The sequence below is a fragment of the Heterodontus francisci genome, chromosome 16 (assembly GCF_036365525.1).
Source record: "Heterodontus francisci isolate sHetFra1 chromosome 16, sHetFra1.hap1, whole genome shotgun sequence".
NCBI lineage: Eukaryota > Metazoa > Chordata > Chondrichthyes > Heterodontiformes > Heterodontidae > Heterodontus > Heterodontus francisci.
In genome coordinates, this window is record NC_090386.1 from 52290481 (window position 1) to 52311845 (window position 21365).

At 43.6% G+C, this 21365-nt stretch overlaps 1 protein-coding gene across 13 annotated transcripts in view; it reads left to right on the top strand.

Moving 5' to 3' along the window:
* Positions 1-21365, top strand: part of ripor3 (RIPOR family member 3) — a 240440-nt gene that overhangs the window by 152963 nt on the left and 66112 nt on the right. The gene's annotated exons all lie outside the window — the stretch shown is intronic.

Genomic DNA, 21365 nt, shown 5'->3' on the forward strand with positions numbered 1-21365 from the left:
GGGCGGTGGGGTGGGGGGTGGCGGTATCTGGTATAGTGTGAGAAACCCGGAAGTGAGGGTTACCCCACATATTATGGAGTTTTAACTCCAGTGGGTTCCCTGCCCGGAAGTCAGCCTGATTGACAAGCTTGGTTTCCATTCGGGCAGGGAGCAGTCTGGAGGAAGCTGCAGGACCTGATATTTCTGCACCATGATGCAGGAGAAGGGGGTGCGGGTGGCAATCCTGGGAGGAATTTGTAGAATCCCAGGGGTGGAGGGACGATCAGGGGGTTTCTGATCTCAGGGTCATATCCAAGGTTCCAGGAGTATAGGGAGTCGGAGGCTACAAGGGTGGTGTTGGTTGGAGCCTCGGGGGAGATTGGGGGCTGGGCAAGGGGGGAGGTGGTCAGAGGCCTTGGTGATAAGAGGCTGCAGAGTAATCAGAGACCTTATTGGAGAGGGGCAGATCGGAGGCTCAAGGGGGAGGAAGATCGGAGGCCACAGGGGGAGGCTGGAGGCCTCGTGGAGGCTCCTAAGGGATATAGATAGGTTAAATGAGTGGGCAAAGATCTGCAAATGGAATATAATGTGGGAAAAAGTGAAATTGTCCATTTTGGAAGGAAGAATAAAAAAGGAGCATATTACCTAAATGGTGAGAGATTGCAGAGTTCTGAGATGCAGAGGGATCTGGGTATCCTAATGCATGAACTGCAAAAGGTTAGTATGCAGGTACAGAAAGTAATTAGGAAAGCTAATAGAATATTGTTGTTTAATGCAAGGGTAATTGAATACAAAAGTAGGGAGGTTATGCTACAGTCATACAGGGCATTGGTGAGACCACATCTGGAGTACTGTGTACAGTATTGGTCTCCTTATTTAAGGAACGATGAAAATGTGTTGGAGGCAGTTCAGCGAAGGTTTACTAGACTAATACCTTGAATGGGCGGGTTGTCTTATGAGGAAAGGTTGGACATGTTAGGCTTGTATCCGCTGGAGTTTAGAAGAGTAAGAGACAACTTGATTGAAACATATAAGATCCTGAGGGGTCTTGACAGGATTGATGTGGAAAGGATGTTTCCTCTTGTGGAAGTACTTAGAACTAGGAAACGCTGTTTAAAAATAAGGGTTCACCCATTTAAAACAGGGATGTGGAGAAGTTTTTTCTTTCAAGGGGTCGTGAGTCTTTGGAATTCTCTTCCTCAGAAGACGATGGAATATTTTGAATATGTTTAAGGCAGCCGTAGATGGATTCTTGATAAGCAAGGGGGTGAAAGGTTATCGGGATAGGTGGAAATGTGGAGTCGAGGTTACAATCAGATCTTGTTGAATGGCGGAGCAGGCTTGAGGGACTGAGTGGCCTACCCATCCTAATTCATATGTTTGTAGATAGGGGGGTATATCGGAAGAGTTGGGGGGCCATCTTCGGTCGTGGGGTTGTTGGCCAAACAGGTACGCTGGAGCCAACAAGAAGGTGGACAGATACTTACCTCCTGATTCAGTAGTCCCTCACCTTGATTTAGCTGGCTTGGGAAACTTGACCATCCAGAGTTAAATTTAAAATGGTGAATACAAATGAGGCATGCAGCATCATCATGATATTTAAAGTGCCAACCCGCTTCCTTGGAGAGGATTGGTCACCCACTCCCCCATCCTCCTTCCATTAAAACCAGAAAGGGACTGGTTGGTGGTGGATTGAGGTCAGGATTCAGGCTTTCAATACTTTAAACCCTACCAGACCCAACCCCGCCCATTTTATTTGCAATTAAAGTTCCATCCTGATGGGCCAAATAGTCTCTCTCTGTCATATACTATTCTATGATTACATAATAGATTCAAACTATATCTTGCATAAGTTAAAACATATATTTTCTGCTTTTGAAAATTGCAGATCAATAGTTAGATTTCTAGAACACAACCCTAACAAATCTGTAAATGTCTGTCGATAAATTACCATCCAAAATGATTTTAACTTTATATATTCTGTCATGCAATATTTTATTTTCTCACTATCTTTTATGTCTCCTTGCACCATATGCTGCTCCCCAGTTGTTGAGTTAGGGAAAGTGACCGCCAACCTTCATCCAATTATCTTCTTGAGCTGCTCAGGAGGAGATGGATGGAAAGAGCAAGGTGATTTCCTTTTGCTTTCCCTAGGCCAGGACCTTGGTGCCAATATGGGGGCAGGAACGGAGGCAGGCAGGTGTGGAATTTCCTGACACTGGCTGATGAGCCAGTTTCCCGCTGGGGCCTGCGAGCGGTGGGTAGCTTGTTAACTCAATTAAAAGGTCAATTAGTGCCTTTGATCAAAGGCCAACTGGAATTCTCCCGCAGCCGCCATACCAACTGGTTGCCCTGTTGAGGGGTTTCCCCTCCACAAGGGTGGTCCAGCAGCTGTGGCCATTTCTTTTCTTCATTTTTGTAAAAAGTGCTGAGAGGGCGCTTCAAGAAGGAGGCATCCTCTAACTCCCTTCCCTGCAACAGCAGGCTGCAGCTCCTTCAGTGCTGGAGGGCTTTCTATTGACAACCTGCCTGCTATCTTTAATTGGATGATGAGCACCCTCTCTGGCCACTAATTAGCCAGTACTGCAAAAATTGCTGTTGGTTGACTGCTCCTTCATTTGATCCAACTTCAGGATACTGACCCCAAATGGAAAATCTTGCCTTTAGTCTCAGCTTTGTTCTTCCTGACAAGATGGCTAATACCAATGTTATGTTTTGTGGAGAATCTTAGCTATGCTCTGACACATGTTACGACCAGGTGAGAAAGGTGTCTAGGGGTCTCTTTCAGCCTTCACCTGGTCTTATTGTAACAGGATTTAATTTTTAAACATGCTGTGTTTTGAACTCCCCCTTGGTGAATCCTTGTTCACCGCTTTCCAATTATAAGGCAAAGAAATGAGCACAAACAGGCCTTCTTAGATTTAATGAAGAAAAGTGAAATTTATTAAAACTTAAACTCTAATTTGGTTAATGCCTACGGATACACGCCGCGCCCCACGCTAGCATGCATACGCGATACGCACATTCAAATAGAGACAGAACAGAGCAGAAGAAAAATAGTGGAGTGGTTTGAGGCAATCTCTGAAGAGGGGTTTTTGTTACTGTGGTTCGAGCTCGCTGTAGTCCATGCTTGTGGGTAGATCTTCCTTTTCGTTAGGGCCTAGTATTCTTAAACCTTGTTCACTATAGGAGACTTTTCTCTCTCGGGGCTCATATATCTTCAATGAATTCCGAAGCTGGTGAGAATGAGATGAGAGCAGACAGGAGAGAGGTTTTTTCTGGTCCAGTCTTAAAACACTGTTTCCCCAATTTAAAATGCCCCTAGTTGGCCAGCAGGTGGTCACGTGACCGACTCGTTTGACAGGGTCTCTTCTCTGTATTGGGGCAGCGACTGGTTTCTTTGTTCCAACACTGTCTGCTAGTACGAAAAAAAATGTCTTTACTGCCAGGGGCTTGGCAACCCCTTGCAACAGGCCTTTTTTTCTTCCCAGCAACAATTTTAAAATTTAATATCAAATGTGGCAAAATATGTGTGTCTCATTCTTGGGAGGTGGGGGCCTGCATGACAACTCCACACCCAGGGGATTGAAATGCAATTTGGAAAAAAAAACAGTGCATTTCATTTAAAAGGTTTGAGAGAAATATAAGATTCAGAAAGAAAAACCATGCATTTCTCTCATTCATTTCCATTCATTCAACAATCTTAAAACCTATTAAAATTGTCTTTCCTGGGTGCCAGTGCTGCCTTAATTTCCCCTTTTTTGGCATCCCAGTAGCCATGTGGTTCTTTGGTGAAGCTTTTCTTCAGTTTGCCCATTGCCATGACAGCCTAGGGTTTTGTTCCTGTTGAGGTAATGTTTTTTTCCAGGAGAGTTAGTAGTGGGCGGGTCTATCCTGAACTCTGTTTCAGTGCTTTGCTGAGTCATGCAAAGACTTTTGACTTCAGGGGATGGGTGGTTCCCTTTTCCTCTGACTGTGGGGGAGGATCCTTTGTTAATCTCCCCTTTGTTCTCTGGGACACCCCTGCCTGGAGGTATTTGTGCAGACTTGACTGCACACTCCTGTGGCACTTCAGCTAGGTGAGGCATCACCCTCATGGTTTCTGTGCATCCTAGAGGTCACTCTTTGTTTCTGCAGGTTCCTGTAAATGCTGTTAGCAACTCTGGTGAGATGCTTCTAGAGTTTGCATTTACACAGGAGGACGCGGGGTCTAACTTTTCACATTTTCCAGGGTTGGCTGACCGAACAGTAAGGGTTTTCATCTGGGATTCCTCCTGGACTTCCTTTAACCTGCCCTCTTCATTACTTTTTCCCTTTCTCTTTCTAAATGTTTGCCAGCCGTGTGCCTGTCTGTTCCCTTTTGTTCTCGGCAGGGGTCCCTTATAATTCACCAACCCTCAACTGGAGGGTCCTCCTAACACCGATACAGGACTTAGGCGTGCAGGTTTCACTGTAGGTTGGGGTTCCACCTCAACCTGGCACATGTGGCAACTCCTGCAGTACTTCACCACATTTGTGTGGAGTTTTGGCCAGTCAAACTGCTGTCTTATGCGGGCTTTGGTCTTTGGTATACCGGTATGTACAGCCACTGTAGTCTCGTGGGCCCTTCTTCATATTTCTCCCTGGTAATTCTGTGGCACCACTAACTGGTAAACTACTGTCCACTCCTTGCTCTCAGGTCTGTGAGGAGAACTCCATTTCCTCATCAGTACCTCATTCTTTAAATAGTAGCACTCAGGGATGCCTTCTGCTTCACTTTCAGTCTGGGCAGCCTGTGCTAACTCTCGCAATGCTGGATTGGTTCGAAGAGCCTCAACTAGGCAAAATCCATTTAATTAATTCCTTGGGTCTGAACTTTCCAAAGAAAGTCTCAGACAGGCAGATCTCATGGTCATCTGCCTGCAGTGCCAATTCAGTCTCCTCTAGGAGAGCTGGTTTGATCATGTCCTGCTTCATTACAGATTCAGGGAAACTGCAGGGAACCATCTCCTGCCACTGCCCTGTCTCCCTGACCTCCCGCGGTCTTTCTTTCACTACTGGGGGGCTACCACCTTCAGCCTCACCAGATCATTACCTAGGAGCAGGTCAATCCCATCCACAGGCAAACTAGGGACAATCCCTATAGTCACCGGTCCCAAAACTAGGTTGCACTATGATGGAGGTACAGGCATACACTGCCCTCCAATACCATTCACCACCATTTTAGTGTTCACTGCACTCTCTGGGGGAAAGGTCAGGCCTTTTCCCAGTTAAAAGGGATCTAGTGGCCTCTATGACCCTATGGAATCACTATGGGCTTGCTTGCCCCACTCGAAGGGTATGGGGTTACTTTCCTTTCAGACACAAAACCCTGATAACCTTCAGCAATCCTATTAACTTTTCCTGCACTGGCCGTGGTAAGCTTCCTGGGTTGCACTCTTACTGCAGTTAAAGCCACAGCTTGTTCGGTGCTTTCCATCAGGGTCCTGTCTTCACTGAGTGGGTGTGCCCTGATTAACCCTACCAGTTTTCCTTTTAGTTTCCAGCAGTCAGCTTTTAAATGCCCTGCTTTATTAAAAAGGAAGCACACAGGTCTCTGGGTCTCACTCTTGCTCACAGCACCTTCCTTTTTGGCTGGAGAAGGGCCTCCTGTGTCTCATGCTTTCCTTTCTCTCCCAGGACTGTCTGGACGGAGATCGCCTTCCCACCCTTTGACCTTTTTGGATTTGTGGGGATGATTAGGAAAGGTTTTCCCCAGGAAACCAATTTATAAATTAAAGCAAACTCATCGACCAGAACAGTCGCTATCCGGACTCCCTGAACCCGCTGCTCCTCAACATGGGTCTTTATTGAGAATGAGAGAGAGTTTTTAAATTCCTCTAACAGAATTACTTCTCTGAGAGTCTCATAGCTGAGCTGTATTTTAAAAGTCTTCATCCACTGGTCAAAAGCCAACGCTTTCTTCTTTCAAACTCTAGATAAGTTTGATTAGCTTGCTTTTTGTGGGTTCTAAACTTTTGGCGGTAGGCTTCGGGTACTAATTCATACGCTCCGAGGTTAGCATTTTTGGTGAATTAATTTCCAGTTAGCTTGCTTTGTATTAAAAGAGACCAGGTCTCAGCTGGCCATTTTAGCTGCCTTGCCAGTTTCTCAAAAAACACAAAAAATGCTTCCACATCTTCCTCATTGAATTTTGGAATTAGTTGGGCGATTTTTAGCAATTTTGTACCCAGCCCTGAATTATGCTCCTCCATATTGGCCATGTTTTCACCGAGGTCACTCTGTCACCCCCTAGTTAACTCAAGCTGCTTCAGCTTTCTTCGGATACTTTATGGAATATTCTTTCTCTCTCTCCTTCCTGCTCTCTCTCTCTCTTTTTCTCTTTCCTCTAATTCAAGTTTCCTCTGTTCCAATTGTATCTTTGCTAACAATACCCTGTTGGATTCTGCTTCTAACACTGCTTCTGCTTCTTCAGATTCAAGGGAAAATGGTGGCCCACTAGCCTTACCAGTTCAAACTTCCTAACCTTGCTACATACATTGATCCCACACTGCTCAGCCATTTTTCTCAACTCCTCCATAGACAGTGCTTTTAACTTATCCCAAGTTACTTCACCCTGGCTTGGAGAGCTACTAGCTTCAGTTGCAGACATGTCAGTATTCAATCACACACAACCACAAGAAAACCTGTATTAATCTTGCTCTTTTTTTCTTGATTGGGAACAATTTGGCTTCCCACTTCCAATTTCTCTCATTTGTCTGTGGGTTAATTCCGGACGCTAGCATCCAAATTTCTGTTACGACCAGGTAAGAAAGGTGTCTAGGGGTCTCTTTCAGCCTTCACCTGGTCTTATTGTAACAGGATTTAATTTTTAAACACACTGAGTTATGAACTCCCCCTCGGTGAATCCTTGTTCATGGCTTTCCAATTATAAGGCAAAGAAATGAGCACAAACAGGCCTTCTTAGGTTTAAAGAAGAAAAGTGAAATTTATTAAAACTTAAACTCTAATTTGGTTAACGCCTAGGAATACACACTGCGTCGCACACTAGCATGCATATGCGATACACACATGCAAATAGGGACAGAAAAGAGAAGAAAAATAGTAGAGTGGTTTGAGGCAATCTCTGAAGAGGGGTTTTTGTTACTGTGCTTCGAGCTCGCTGTAGTCCTTGCGTGTAGGTAGATTTTGCTTTTCGTTGGGGCCCAGTATTCTTCTTAAACCTTGTTCACTGTAGGAGACTTTTCTGTCACGGGGTTCATGTGTCTTAAATGGATTCCGAAGCTGGTAAGAATGAGATGAAAGCAGACAGGAGAGAGGTCTTTTCCAGTCCAGGAGCAAACAGCTTTCTGTCTTCAAGCACTGTTTTTCCAATTTAAAACTCCCCTAGTTGGCCAGCAGGTGGTCACAGGACTGATTGGTTTGACCAGGTTGCTTCTCTGTATTGGGGCAGCAACTGGTTCCTTTGTTCCAACACTGTCTGCTAGTATGAAAAAAATGTCTTTCCAGTCAGGGGCTTGGCAACCCCTTGTTTTCTTCCCAGCAACAATTTTAACATTTAATGTCCATGTAGCAAAATAAGTAGGGGCCTGCATGACACACACTATAGTGCATACACTGGCCACCATCCTGACTAAATTTACAGCATTCGGTAATATCCTGAGAATAAATCCATTGTGGTAAAAGTATGTTTCTTGTCTATTACATTTCTCTGTTTGGATTCTTTATCATAGGATCATAGAAACTCACAGCACAGAAGGAGGCCATTCGGTCCATTGTACCTGTGCTGGCTCGTTGAAAGTGCAATAATGCTTAGTCCACCATCTCCGCTTTTCGTCTTTAGCATTGTTAGCTTCTCATCCTCAAGTAGCCGTCCAGCTCCTTTTAAAATTATTTATGAAATCAGCTTACACCAGCTTTTCAGGTAGAATGTGCCAGATCCTCATCACTCTCTGAATGAAAAATTTTTCATCTCCCCTCTAAATCATTTGCCAATGACTTTAAATCTATGACTTTTGGTTATGGATCTCACTCGCCAGAGGGAATAATTTTTCTCTCTCTATCAAAACTTCTCATCATCTTGAAAGCCTCTATTAGGTAACCTCAATCTTCTCTGATCCAAGGAGAACAGTCTGAATTTTTTCCACCTCTCCTCATAATTGAAGTCCCTCGTCCCTAATAATATCCTGGTAAACTTCCTCTGTCCCCTTTCTTAGGTCTTTATATCTTTCCTGATGTGTGGTGTCCAGAATTGTCCACAATACTCCAGCTGAGACCTAACTAGTGATTAATTTTAAAATTCTAGCCCAATAACTTTGCTTCTATATTCTATTCGTCTATCTATAAACTCAAGTAACCAATATTCTTTTTTTAACCATCTTATCAACTTGCCTTGCCACCTTTCAGGATTGGTGTATATGGACACCAAGGTCTCTCTGCTCATCTACACTTCTCAAACTTGTGCTGTATATTGTATATAGTCTTTCTGAATTAGTACTCCCAAAGTGCATCACACTTCTGCACATTAAATTCCATCTGCTATGCCTCTGCCTATTTCACCATCCTGTTTACTTCATCCTGAAGCCTCTAACTATGTTCATCATTGTCTACTTCTTTGCCAGGTTTCGTATCATCTGCAAAACTTTATAATGCTGTTCTTTATAAAAATTGAATAGAGTAATCGACCCTTGGGGAACACAAAATACCTCCCAGTCTGAAAAACAGCCATTGATTCACTTCTACCTTTTGCTTCCTGTCACTGAGCCACTGCCATATCCATACCACCACTTTCCCCTTAAGTCCATGGGCTTCCAATGAGAGGGGATCTCATAGAAACCTATAAAATTCTAACAGGACTAGACAGGCTAGATGCAGGGAGGATGTTCCCGATGGCTGGGGAGTCCAGAGCTAGGGGTCACAGTCTCAGGATACAGGGTATGTCATTTAGAACCGAGATGAGGAGAAATTTCTTCACTCAGAAGGTGGTGAACCTGTGAAATTTTCTACCGCAGAAGGCAGTGGAGGCCAAGTCATTAAATATATTAAAAAAGGAGATAGATATATTTCTTAATGCCAAAGGGATCAAGGGATATGGGGAGAAAGCGGGAACAGGGTACTGAATTAGACGATCAGCCATGATCTTTTTTGAATGGCGGAGCAGGCCCGAAGTGCCAAATGCCTACTCCTGCTCCTATTTTCTATGTTTCTATGTTTCTTAATAAGCTTCCTGTGTGACATTTTGTCAAATGCCTTCCGAAAGTTCTTGCAACATCTGCTGCGCTACCTTATTCAACCTTCTCTATCACTCTGAATCACAAAATTCAATCAAGTTAGTCAGATACAATTTGCCTTTAATAAATCCATGCTGGTCCTCCTTGATTAACCCATGCCTTTCCAAATGAAAGTTTATTTTGACCCTGATAATGGTTTCCAGTAATTTCCCGAGCACTGATGCTAGGCTGACTGTCCTGCCCCTCCCCTTTCTTGAACACTGGAAGAACATTAGCAACCTTGCAGTCATCCGGCACTACTCCGGTATCCAATGACAATTGAAAGATTATGACCAATGCCTCTGCAATTTCTACCTTTGATTCTATCAGCAACTTAAGATACATTCCATCTGGACCAGGTTGACTTCCCAACTTTCAGTAATCTTTTTAGTCCATCTTCTCCATCGATTACTATCCTGTCCATAACCTCCCTCTCTTTTATTGTAACCTACACATCATGCACTTCCTTTATGAAAACAGATGCAAAGTACTCATTTGATACTTTAGCTTTGTTCTCTGCCTGTACATGAAAGGTTCTCCTTGAGTCTTTAATACTCATCTTTTTTCCTAGTCAATCACTCGCACTAAATGTTTATAAAAAGTTTTAGGGTTCAACTTTATGGTGCCTGGTAATCTTTTCTTGTAACGTCTCTTTGCCTCCCATATTAGCTTTTTCAATTCGCTCCAGTACTTACCTTAATCTTCCTGGTTATTAACTGAATCTTGCTCCTGACATTTGTCATAACCCTTTTTCTGTTCCATTTTAACATTTATTTCCTTTGTCATCTAGGGTGCATTTGCTTTGGATGCTCCACCTTTTTCCTTCAAAGGAATATCCCTAGTTTGCACTTGAACTAACTCTTCTTTGAATGCCCTTCATTTTTGAATTACTGCTTTACCCTGCAATTGCCTTTTGCAATCGACATGGCTAGAATCAACATGTAAGGGATTAATACATCACACATATGGTGGCTCTGAACAGATAATTATTAGTTTAGATCCAGATTTGTTGGTTTCAGAGGGCTTCGTCAGCTCCCAAATCAGGGGAAAGCACTGTTAACTGTTTACAGCCATCACATCAATTACCAACATTTTTACCACTGTCAATGATTGGCCACCCATTCAATATTGATGAAAGCTGTTGATCTATTATAATGATATGAGATTCAGTCAGCTTTTCCCTTCAGTTTCTGTACAACTTCGAAAAGGTTTACAACATATTTATGTAGATATGTTTGTCTGAGGAAGTAGTCTAGTGTCAGTACTGCAGCCATCAATCAGAAAGTTCCATGTTTAAATTTTGTGCCAGCCAACAGAAGGGCTGAGCACTTTTCAGCCATTAGCTAGTAAAAAATGTGCGGTGTCTGCTGTTTTATATATTGAGAACGGTAATGCTGTTTGTTGCAAAAAGAACTAGAGGGATATGCAGAGTAGGTTATTTCTCAATCACAAGGCTCCCAGATTTAATAAAAATGGGACTAACCTAAATGGTTTTTAAGTCTTTTGGTAAAACATGCATATTTCTTCCAAAAATGTATGAGCAACCGAATTATCTGACCACAGTTGCTACAACACATTCTAATGGTGACAATTCCTTTGTGCCTTTTCTGACTTTGTTCCAAGAAAACAAAGCTGTTAGATTACTATTCAAGATGACTGCTTCTATTGTACCATTATTTATAGAGCACCACTGGAAGAATAACCTCATTTTTCTTCATTGTAAGTGAGATTTCTGATGGGTCGTTCATTTAAAATTACTTAGAACAGAAATAGTTTGTAACATAATAAATACATATAAATACATATCTTTATGAGTGAATACAAATTAGAGGAAGCCAGGTAATTTTAATTGTACTTGTGAGGCTTTTATGTTAGATGGCATTTCTTTAAATTAATACAGATATTTGCATTTTTTAATTAAGCCAAGTCATGCACTCATATTTGGAGTGCTGTGGCAGCTGAAAGGGAAGTGCATTCAAGTGGGAGTACTTGATACTAAGCAAGATAAGAACTATAAAATACTACTTGGTTTTGGGGGCAGTGTACTCTAATGAACATTATCTTTAGTTAGTGATCCGTGTTCACATTATTGTGTGTCATGTTTGGTCATTGTAAACCTCAAATGTAAATGTGGGTATTCTGTGATGGTCATAAATTGAGGTCTTTATTTTGGAATCGACAGAGGTCTAGATGGGCACAATGTCTAGACAGCCTACATAAACCCAGACGCCAGCTGGAGATCACCTAACAAACCAAAACATAAGAGACATCAGAGAGTAAAAATAGCTGCAGTATGAACCCTAATAGAATTGGGTTTCAAATCAACTTCAGACAATTGCTGAAGGCATCTTAAGATACAATTCATAACATATGAAACAGGATTAACCAATTCCATATAACAGCAAGACAGATTTCATCCATTTGGCACTACGTTGTTTGGTGAATGATGCCTGAAAGGATATCCACATCTACGATGGGATGCCTATTGAACTAGTTAATTCCTGCATTCGGGTGAAAATTGGGCACCTTATTTGGGAGACAAAATTTCTTATGTTGGGAAATTGAAGAGTCCTTGGCAAAAGACAGGATGTTCGAACTTATGTATTGTGGAGTCACTACATTATTCTTACAATTATGATCGCCACCTTTGTTCAGGTCTTCTGCATCCCCAATAGTACTGGGAGAAACAAAGAAATTGTGCAAGAAACTTATGTATCCTGCTTTACGTATACATCAAGAACTCATCAGACAGTCTTGAACACAGACAAGCCAGTTATCCAAATAGAGGTATACATGGAGCCTGATATATGCTGAAACTATTGTTGGACTCTCTGTGTATACCCTTGGTGCCAATGGGAGGTTGAATGGCAGTACTTTGAATGAGTAGTTCTGTCTCCTGAAACTGAATGAAAGGAGTTTCAGTGGCACAGCTGAAATGTCAAGCAGAAGTTTGCATTTTTCAGATCCTTGGCTGCTAGCCAATCCCCAAACACACTATCTAAATAATCTTTGGATTCCACTGCCCGGAGGACATGAAAGGGCCACTATCCGACTGGCAATAGTCAAGGTGCAGATGTAGGGTTGCCTACTCAAAGGTGTTTGGAGAACACTACCTGAGAAAATAACTACTCTGTTGATGGATGATGGTGGTAGTCGACTATCCCTGTTAGTAACACTCAGTCCATTGCAACTGGGCCAATCTAAGATCTGGAAGTGATAGCAGAATCACAGTATATCTCCTCAGAGGCTTTCCCATGGAGAACAATACCTTGCTGAACTGGAGCTCACTGTGTGAGGAATAGAACTAAACTGGAAGGAACGCAGACTTGATATGGCTGACAACTGGTTTCGCCATTCACCGCCAGATCTGGCTGGATCACATAAAACACTAACAGGTCCTGCTCTTGTCTGCAAAAACAGTTCACTATTCCAGCATCATCCTAGAACGCAAAGATAACCCCTTGACATCAAGGCAACATTTGATCAAATGTGGCATCAAGGAGCCCTAGCAAAATTAAAGTCAATGGGAATCGGGAGAAAGCTCTCCACTGGCTGGAGTCATATCTAGTACAAAGGAAGATGGTTGTGGTTGTTGGAGGCCAATCATTTCAGCCCCTGGGCATCGCTATTGGAGTTCCTCATGGCAGCGTCCTCGGCTCAACTATTTTCAGCTGCTTCATCAATGACCTGCCCTCCATCATAAAGTCAAAAGTGGGGATGTTCGCTGATTGCACAAAGTTCAGCACCATTCGCAAGTCCTCAGAGACTGAAGCAGTCCGTGTCTATATGCAGCCACACCTAGACAATATCCAGACTTGGGTTGATAAGTGACAAGTTACATTTGCACCACACAAGTGCCAGGTAATGGCTATCTCCAACAAGAGAGAATCTAACATCTCCCCTTAACATTCAATGGCATTGCCATTGTTGAATCCCCCCTATCAACATCCTGGGCATTACCATTGACCAGAAACTGAACTGAACCAGCCACATAAATACTGTGGCTACAAGAGCAGGTCAGAGGCTGGGAATTCTGTAACTCAGCTCCTGACTTCCTGAATCCTGCCCACCATCTACAAGGCATAAGTCAGGAATGTGATGGAATATTCTCCACTTGCCTGGATGCGTACAGCTCCAACAACACTCAAGAAGCTCGACACCATCCAGGACAAAGCAGCCCGCTTGATTGGCACCCCATCTACAAACATTCACTCCCTCCACCACCAACGCACAGTGACAGCAGTGTGTACCAATCTACACGATGCACTGCAGTATCGCACCAAGGCTCCTTCAACAGCACTGTCCAAACCCGCGACATCTACTACCTAGAAGGACAAGGGCAGCAGATGCATGGGAACACCACCACCTGCAAGTTCCCCTCCAAGCCACACATCATCCTGACTTGGAACTATATCGCCATTCCTTCACTGTTGCTGGGTCAAAATCCCTTCCCAACAGCACTGTGGGTGTACCTACCCCACATGGATTGCAGCGGTTCAAGAAGGCAGCTCACCACCACCTTCTCATGGGCAATTAGGGATGGGCAAAAAATGCTGGCCTTGCCAGCGATGCGCACATCCCATGAAAGACTAAAAAAAAAATCTCCAATCAGGTTTCCATCCCTGCCACATTACCGAAATGGCTCTGGTCCCAAATTACATCCTATGTGACTGTGACAAAGGCAAACTATCCCTCCTTGTCCTTCTCAACCTTTCTGCAACCTTTGATGTAGCTGATCACACCATCCTCCTTCAATGCCTCTTCACTGTCATCCAGCTAGGTAGGACTACATTCACCTGGTTCCATTCTTATCTATCTAACCTTAGCCTGAGAGTCACCATCAAGTGCTTCTCTTCCCATCTCCACACAGTTTCCTCGGGTGTCATCCAAAGATCTATCCTCGGCCCCCTCCTATTTCTCATCTACGTGCTTCCCCTTGACGACATCATCCGAAAACACATCAGTTTCCACTGTACACTGATGACACCCAGCTTCAGCTCACCACCATCTCTCTCAACCCCTCCACTGTCTTTAAATTGTCAGACTGCTTGTCTGACAACCAGCATTGGATGAGCAGAAATGTCATCCAAACTCTGCTTCCTTAACACCAACTCCATCCCTCTCCCTCGCAACTGTCTGAGGTTGATCCAGATTGTTTGCAACCTCAGTGTCATATTTGACCAGAGATGAGCTTTCAACCACATATCTGTGCTGTCACTAAGACCGCCTATTTTCACCTCCATAACATTACCAGACTCTGCCCCTGCCTCAGCTGATCTGCTCCTGAAACCCTCATCCGTGCCTTTGTTACTTCCAGACTTAACTATTATAATGCACCCCACTTTCTATCTTCTGTAAATTTGAGATCATCCAAAACTCTGCTGCCCGTGTCCTATTTCATAGCAAATTCCGTTCACCCATCACCCCTGTGCTCACTGACCTACACTTTTTCCCAATCAAGCAACACCTAAATTTTAAAATGCTCATCCTTGTTTTCAAATTCCTCCATGGCCTGACTCCTATCACTGTAATCTCCTCCAACCGTACCAGTGGGTTCCATGATATGCTAGGCATCAAAGACTTGATGACAAATATATAAATCATGTGCTGCACATTTTGAAGAGCACTCTTTATATTTTTAGCCTTCTCCAGGCAATTTCTCTGTAAATCAAATTAGCCGAAGAACTCTTTTCTTACGGATGTGCTGAGAAAACCTGAGGAAGGTTTGTGTGATAAGGTTTTCTTTTGGTCTACTTTGGGTTTGGTGACCATTCATTCACAATACATAAGGAATTCAGGAGCCAGTTGCAGCTTGAATTTTATACCAAGTTTAACTCGGTACTAATATTGGAAGTTTCATCTGGTTATCTGCAAAACTTGAAGAAGAAGCCAAGCTACCTTCAAACAAAGATGGACTTTGTAGTTTATTCAGTTATTTTCAAGTATAGTCAACAAAATCCAGGAACTCTAGGTAACAGTTTTTTTCAAGGAAATTTATTTAAAGAACTGTAGCTGCTTGAATCTCCAATTTTGTTTGGAGTTCTAATGAGAATTGGAAATAGATAGTATATATCTATTACATCACTGATCTTTGTAAAATAAATTTGCTTGGTGATTTAAACTTTAACATGAGATTTGAAGTTGACATGCTCTATCACTTATCAAGGATGAGAAAGAGATCCTATACAGGTATTAGGTAATTTCAGGCACTAATAGCAATTAACAGAAATGTTTATGCGGGGGTATATTACCAAAATCTCATTGATATATGACTACAGTAAATACTCTTACAGGGATTTGGGACCCTCCTATAAGATGATGCAAAAGACAGGCTGCAGAAGTCTGACGTAAAAGGAGTTACTCAAAGATTCAGAGGCAGACATTTTAAAATGGCCTAGATTACAGTCCTTACAACATTCTATCCCTTCAGCAGGGGTCAAAGAAGGCATTTAGTGTCAGTTTCATTGTTTATTGTCGAGACCTGAAGAACAAACAGCTGGCTGTTTTTTTCCACCAACCCTTATTCTTCAAAGAACATTCTGACCGAGCAAACGATCTGAAGGAAAACCTTCCTTTACTTATCTAGCAGTAAGATTCAAGATTTGGGGTATGTAACTAGATCACGATGGACACAACACTGCAGCTGGAACTGAAGTGAACTCATGCACAGGCACACTGGGAACAACAAATCATGCATCCAGCTGATGTTGACAATGTCATGTGTTGAGTATGTGATTCTCAAGGACCATTAGGAAAATGGACTGGCTCTTATGTGGAATGAAGAAGCTACAAGGACAAGGTTACAAGATGATGATTTGACATGGCACAGAAGTCAGTTTATCTAACAAAACAGAAATTTAATTTCAAATGATTCCTTCAATTCTGTTTGTTCTATCATTCCTCATTTGTTACCCAGAGCTATGTGTGTTGTGTGCCAGCAGTATTGGAGGATTGCCTATAAGCACTCTAACACCATAGAGCGTGGGTCAGTTAGCAGGGGGTGTTCAAACATGTTGGAACAGTATAAATAAAGAGGACTACATCTCCTTGAATTAATAAGTATGTGGAGGAGGTGGAATTTCACATTCATACAAAAGCAGTTAAGCAAGCACATGCTCAACCCACGTCTGATTTCAGATTGAACTGAATATTTTTGATTAAAGAATCCTTAAGTATAACACTTATTTTATGTTGAATGAAGGAAACTAAAAATCTCTCTTGTTCATTTTGTGTGCTTCCGTTCAGGCCTCTTTGTAGCAGTTCTTATTTCAGATAGTGTAATAGAATTTTAGTCACAAATTTTCTTCCTCCTGAAGCGCTCCTCATTTGAATACGATTCTACAGGTGCTAGACACCGTGCAACACCACACCCAACTGGCCATTAATCAAATGTGCCATCATCTGACATGCACACACTTAGAAATATTGGCTGCAAAATTTGGCTCCACACTGTCCATATTTTCAGCACTATATGTGCCGTTTTGGGTGCTAAATGGCATTTGCACTGCGAACGTACAGTTCAGGAACTGGCAGTGCCAGAAGCCATTTTGGTGAGGACGTTAGGAACTGATCGTGATGTCAGTCAGTGTGTAACATTGATTTTATGCCAGCGAATCCATTTTCGACCTCAGCACTCCAGCTAATGCCCTCCATTAAACATGGATATCTGAACATACGTTCCGAAGCAGGAAGGAACCCCCTTTCCCCCAGCCAGCATTATTTAAAAGGGATCATGAACTACTTTCAGTTCAGTTGTTGATTGAAGTCTACAGGCTGTGGCTGAGTTGTAGAAGTGCTATGAGTTTTGTACTCCCAATCAAAGTTAGTTACATTTGCAGGGAGTTGTGTAACACATGATGAATGCCTTGTCTTTCACTTCAAGGGTTCTGTTTAGACCACTTCTTCCCAGTCATAGGTCTCCCTTGACCTGCAGCATGACAGGGAGATTGAGCAGAGGCAATACAGAGAAGGACAAATTTCTTAAAGAGGGATGAGGAGGAGGGGGAGAAGGGCTCTCAGCAAGAGGACGTACCCGCCCAAGGTCTTAAGGGAGGAATTCTCTTACCTCAACCTCAGCAAAGAGCAGTGAGTGCAATGTTTCTGCTTTATGAAGGAGGTTCTCACTGAAATCTGCCACCAGTTGCTAGCAAACCTGCAACCTGGCTGTGAAGGTGACCATGGCCATGAACTTCATCGTGTCAGGATCCTTGCAGGTTGGAGCAGGTGCCATTTCACTGTTCGCCATCTACTGCTCTGTCAGGAATCTCACTAATGCTTTGTATTCCAGGAGGGGGGATTACATTACATTCTCTCTGGCCAGAGAGAAATAGGTGGAGGGTGCACTGGACTTCACCAATATAGTGGATTTCCAATGGTGCAGGGTGCCATTGACTGTCCACAAATTGATTTACGGGCACCGCATCTAAATGCAGAGATTGTTAGGACAGGTGAGAAGTGGTGTGAGTGACTTCCATTTTTAACCTTTCAACTGACCATAGCTAGTGTTTTAAAAATAGTTTTAGTTCCTGAGTGTTTTTAAGGATCAAATTAATAGAAAAACTACATGTTTTCTCATTGGTTAAAAAAGAATGATAAATATTTATTTTTATCCAATAACCAAAAAATATTCACAACTTCACCCACTCACACATTCACACACACACACAGGAAAAGATAAAGCAATTTGAGTCCAATTGTTGTAAAAGTGTTTGTTGTTTTAAGAGAACCTTTAGAAGCTATTCAGAAGGAAATCTTTCAGTGATGCAGGCCTTAATGTTTGTTGTCTTGAAAAGGATGTAGTGTCGCATGCTCCTTGTGGTTAAGCCTCAATCGAAGTCGATGGTGGAAATTCTGGTTCACTTTCGCAGATGGGGAATTCCAAAGTCACCTTGCAATTTCTCTGCTGCAGTAGTTAGAAGATTTTGACAGTAGGGCTCCTGCTTAGCTCAAACTGTCTCTCAGATGTTCTGGCTGGAAAAGACCTTCTTTGGCTGTTTTGCCTCTCTCTCTCTACAGAGAGATATCTTTAAAGGTTGGTAGGTTGGTGTGTTGGTCAGGTGACTAAGGGTTCTGTCCCTGGGGGTGATTCATACAATGTTCCAGGATATGGGAACCATTGTTACATGATGGTGTCTGATGTTATTTCACACCTATTATTTTGGTCTTGGCTTTGGAGTGAGTCTGTCTGCAAGAGTTTTTGTTAGCTCCATTCTTGAAGATAGGAGTTGTTTAGCATGGAATGGGCTGCTTTCCATTTCAATTTGTTTTCTCCAAAGCTAATTCAGACATGGATAGTGGGTTTCGTCTTCAACAGACAAACATGTTTATTGACAGTACGAGGCGGGGGGTGGTCACCTAACATCTACTCCATCTTGCCTGTAGCAAAATGTGTCTATTTTTTGTAGTTCAGTTCAATAGTTGACTTTTGCTTCATAATTCCTCCAGTTCATTTCATATTTCATCACTGTTCCCTCCATGAACGTGACAAGATCTACTCCCTGAACGTACAGTTGGTATGCAACCATGCTCAGCACAACATGCAGCTGAGAATCCGGTATCTTGGTAACAATCATGATGCCTTTAATCTGCATCAGTCCATTGTACCATAAGTATTTAAGCCACCTCGTCAAACCCAGAGGGTGGCTTCTGGGTGACAAGGGCTATCTGCTGACCACCTGGTTCAAGACTCCAGTACGCAACCCAACAACACATAGGCAGTATGCAGATAATGAGAGCCACATTAAATATCATCAAGCCGACATTCAAGGTGTCTAGGCAATGCTTTCGCTTCCTGGACCATTCTGGAGAAGACCTGCAGTACTCACCAGAGCATGTGTCACGATTCATCATGGTCTGCTGCATCTTGCACAACTTCACCAAGGGCACAGCCGTTGCCACCAGCTATATGCTGACCAGCTGAGAAAGAGGAGGAAGAAGGGAGGAGGCAACCAACACTTCCCCTTTCCAGCCGGTTGTCCACGATTGGCTCATCCGACTGTGGAACCAGTGAACACAACCCCAATTTCCCATTCAACAGTCCCACGTCTTACCTTCCTTCTGTTACTGACCATCATCGCACACTCTTGATCACAATGTTGAAATAAAAGTCACTGCAAAGCAAACATTCCAAACCAACTTTATCAAACAAAATATCCAATATTCCATACAAAAGTCAACTAACCATCCTTGTGCATTCCCTTAGTGCCTGTCTTCTGTGTGATTTTGCCTAGCCTAGTGCTCCTACACAGTGTTACCCCAGTAGCTGCAGCACGGCTGATGGAAGGCTGCTAACTTTCAGTGGAGGAGACTGCAGCTGTCCTTGCAGGATGACCTCAAGCAGCCCTGGCATTAGAATGCCTGGCTTCAAAATGTACCACCTCAGCCTGGGTGGCAGCAGTCTGGGCTGGCTGGCGGACAGGAAACTGCAAGGGCACAAGCAGAGTGGCAGTGGTGGGAAGATGAATGCTGTTATCCTGTGGGTGGACAGCAGGTTCGTGCTCCACGGAGTTACTGTCTCTCCCTCAGGGTGATGCCTCAGCAATCTAGTATGGACAGATTGCTGGACTGCTGTGAGGCCCTGCAAGTCCCTTTGAGCATTGGTATCCACAGCCATGAGGGCAGCAGTCTGAGCCTGCATGACAGCAAATTGCACTTGCATGGCTACAAGCAGAGATTGCATGACTTCAGTCTGAGCTTCCACTGCAGCACTCAGACATTGGATGACATCTGCTTGTGCTGTAATGGAAGCTGAGACATTGATTATCAAGCACTGTATCATGATTGTGCTCATGGAATTGGTCACCACTTCCATGCTGGAAATAATGAGCTCCAAGCTCTCATAAAGATTCCTCCATGTTCCTTGACAGTGACAGCAGGATTTTTGGCAGGCCTGCCAATGCACCAAGCATTTCAATGTGCAAACCATCAGCCTTTTCCTGTCTGTTGCCCCATCGGAGTCCTCATCTGAGTCTTCTGCAGCAGAACTCTTGTGTGACCTTACCCTCCGTAGAGCTGGCATCTGCGCTGCTTGTGTCCTCCGCCCTGGTTGCAGCCCACTTGTGCCCAGAGACTCACCACATGCAGATCCTGCCTCTATGCTACCCTCTAAAGTACATGCAGTGTTAGTTGCTGAGCTCGTGGTTGCAAGTGTGAGAGATCAAGTGACGGTATTTCATCATCATCAGTCTCTTCTTCTTCTTGCTAGTCACACTCTTGCACCACTGCCTGGCCAGCTGGCAGTTCTTGGGTATCTGAAAGGAGCAAGTCACAATGGTGGGGTTGTGTTGAGCAGAGGGGGAAACCATCTGTAGTTTATAAATCAGAAGAGATTGTGGGATGACGGGGAAGTGGGATATGAGAGGAAGAACTATGTAGGAACATTCCATCATCTTTGATCCTTTCAGCCCCGCTACTGGCTGCAGTCTCAATCATTGCAGCTTCAATGATGGCGAGTATTGTCTACTCAATGGGGATGAGGACATACAACCTTGCCTGCTTCCAGGCGGTTAAGTGCTGCCTTCGGTTGTGGGCCACCTTGTCCTGCAAGAAAAAGGGAAGTGTGTCAGTGAGTGTAGTGCAACGTGTTTGGGTGATGTGCTTGTCATGGTTGAATAGCTGGCACTGTGGGCAAGCTGTAAGGTGTCGGTGTGAGGTTTGCAGCAGTGCTAAGTATGTGAGGGTGAGGTGAAGCTATGAATGTAAGATATAAGTCGTGATTGATGGAGATTGTTGGTAGGTGAGTGATGGGGGTGTGGTGCATTGAGCATTGTGTGAGGCTAATGGTGCAGTTGGTGGAATGTAGCATTGGACGATGCATTCACTAACTGTGATCACTGGTGTGAGGTCATCGAACGTCTTTGGCATTGTATCCAGGTCCTCGGGGCTAGACTCCTGGCATTGACATCCATGGCTATCTGTTCCCTTTGCCATCTCAGAGTTTGTCTGGAATGCCTCCTGGATCCCTATGGATAGAGGCGGCACAGTGGCGCAGTGGTTAGCACTGCAGCCTCACAGCTCCAGTGACCCGGGTTCAATTCTGGGTACTGCCTGTGTGGAGTTTGCAAGTTCTCCCTGTGTCTGCGTGGGTTTCCTCCGGGTGCTCCGGTTTCCTCCCACGTGCCAAAGACTTGCTGGTTGATA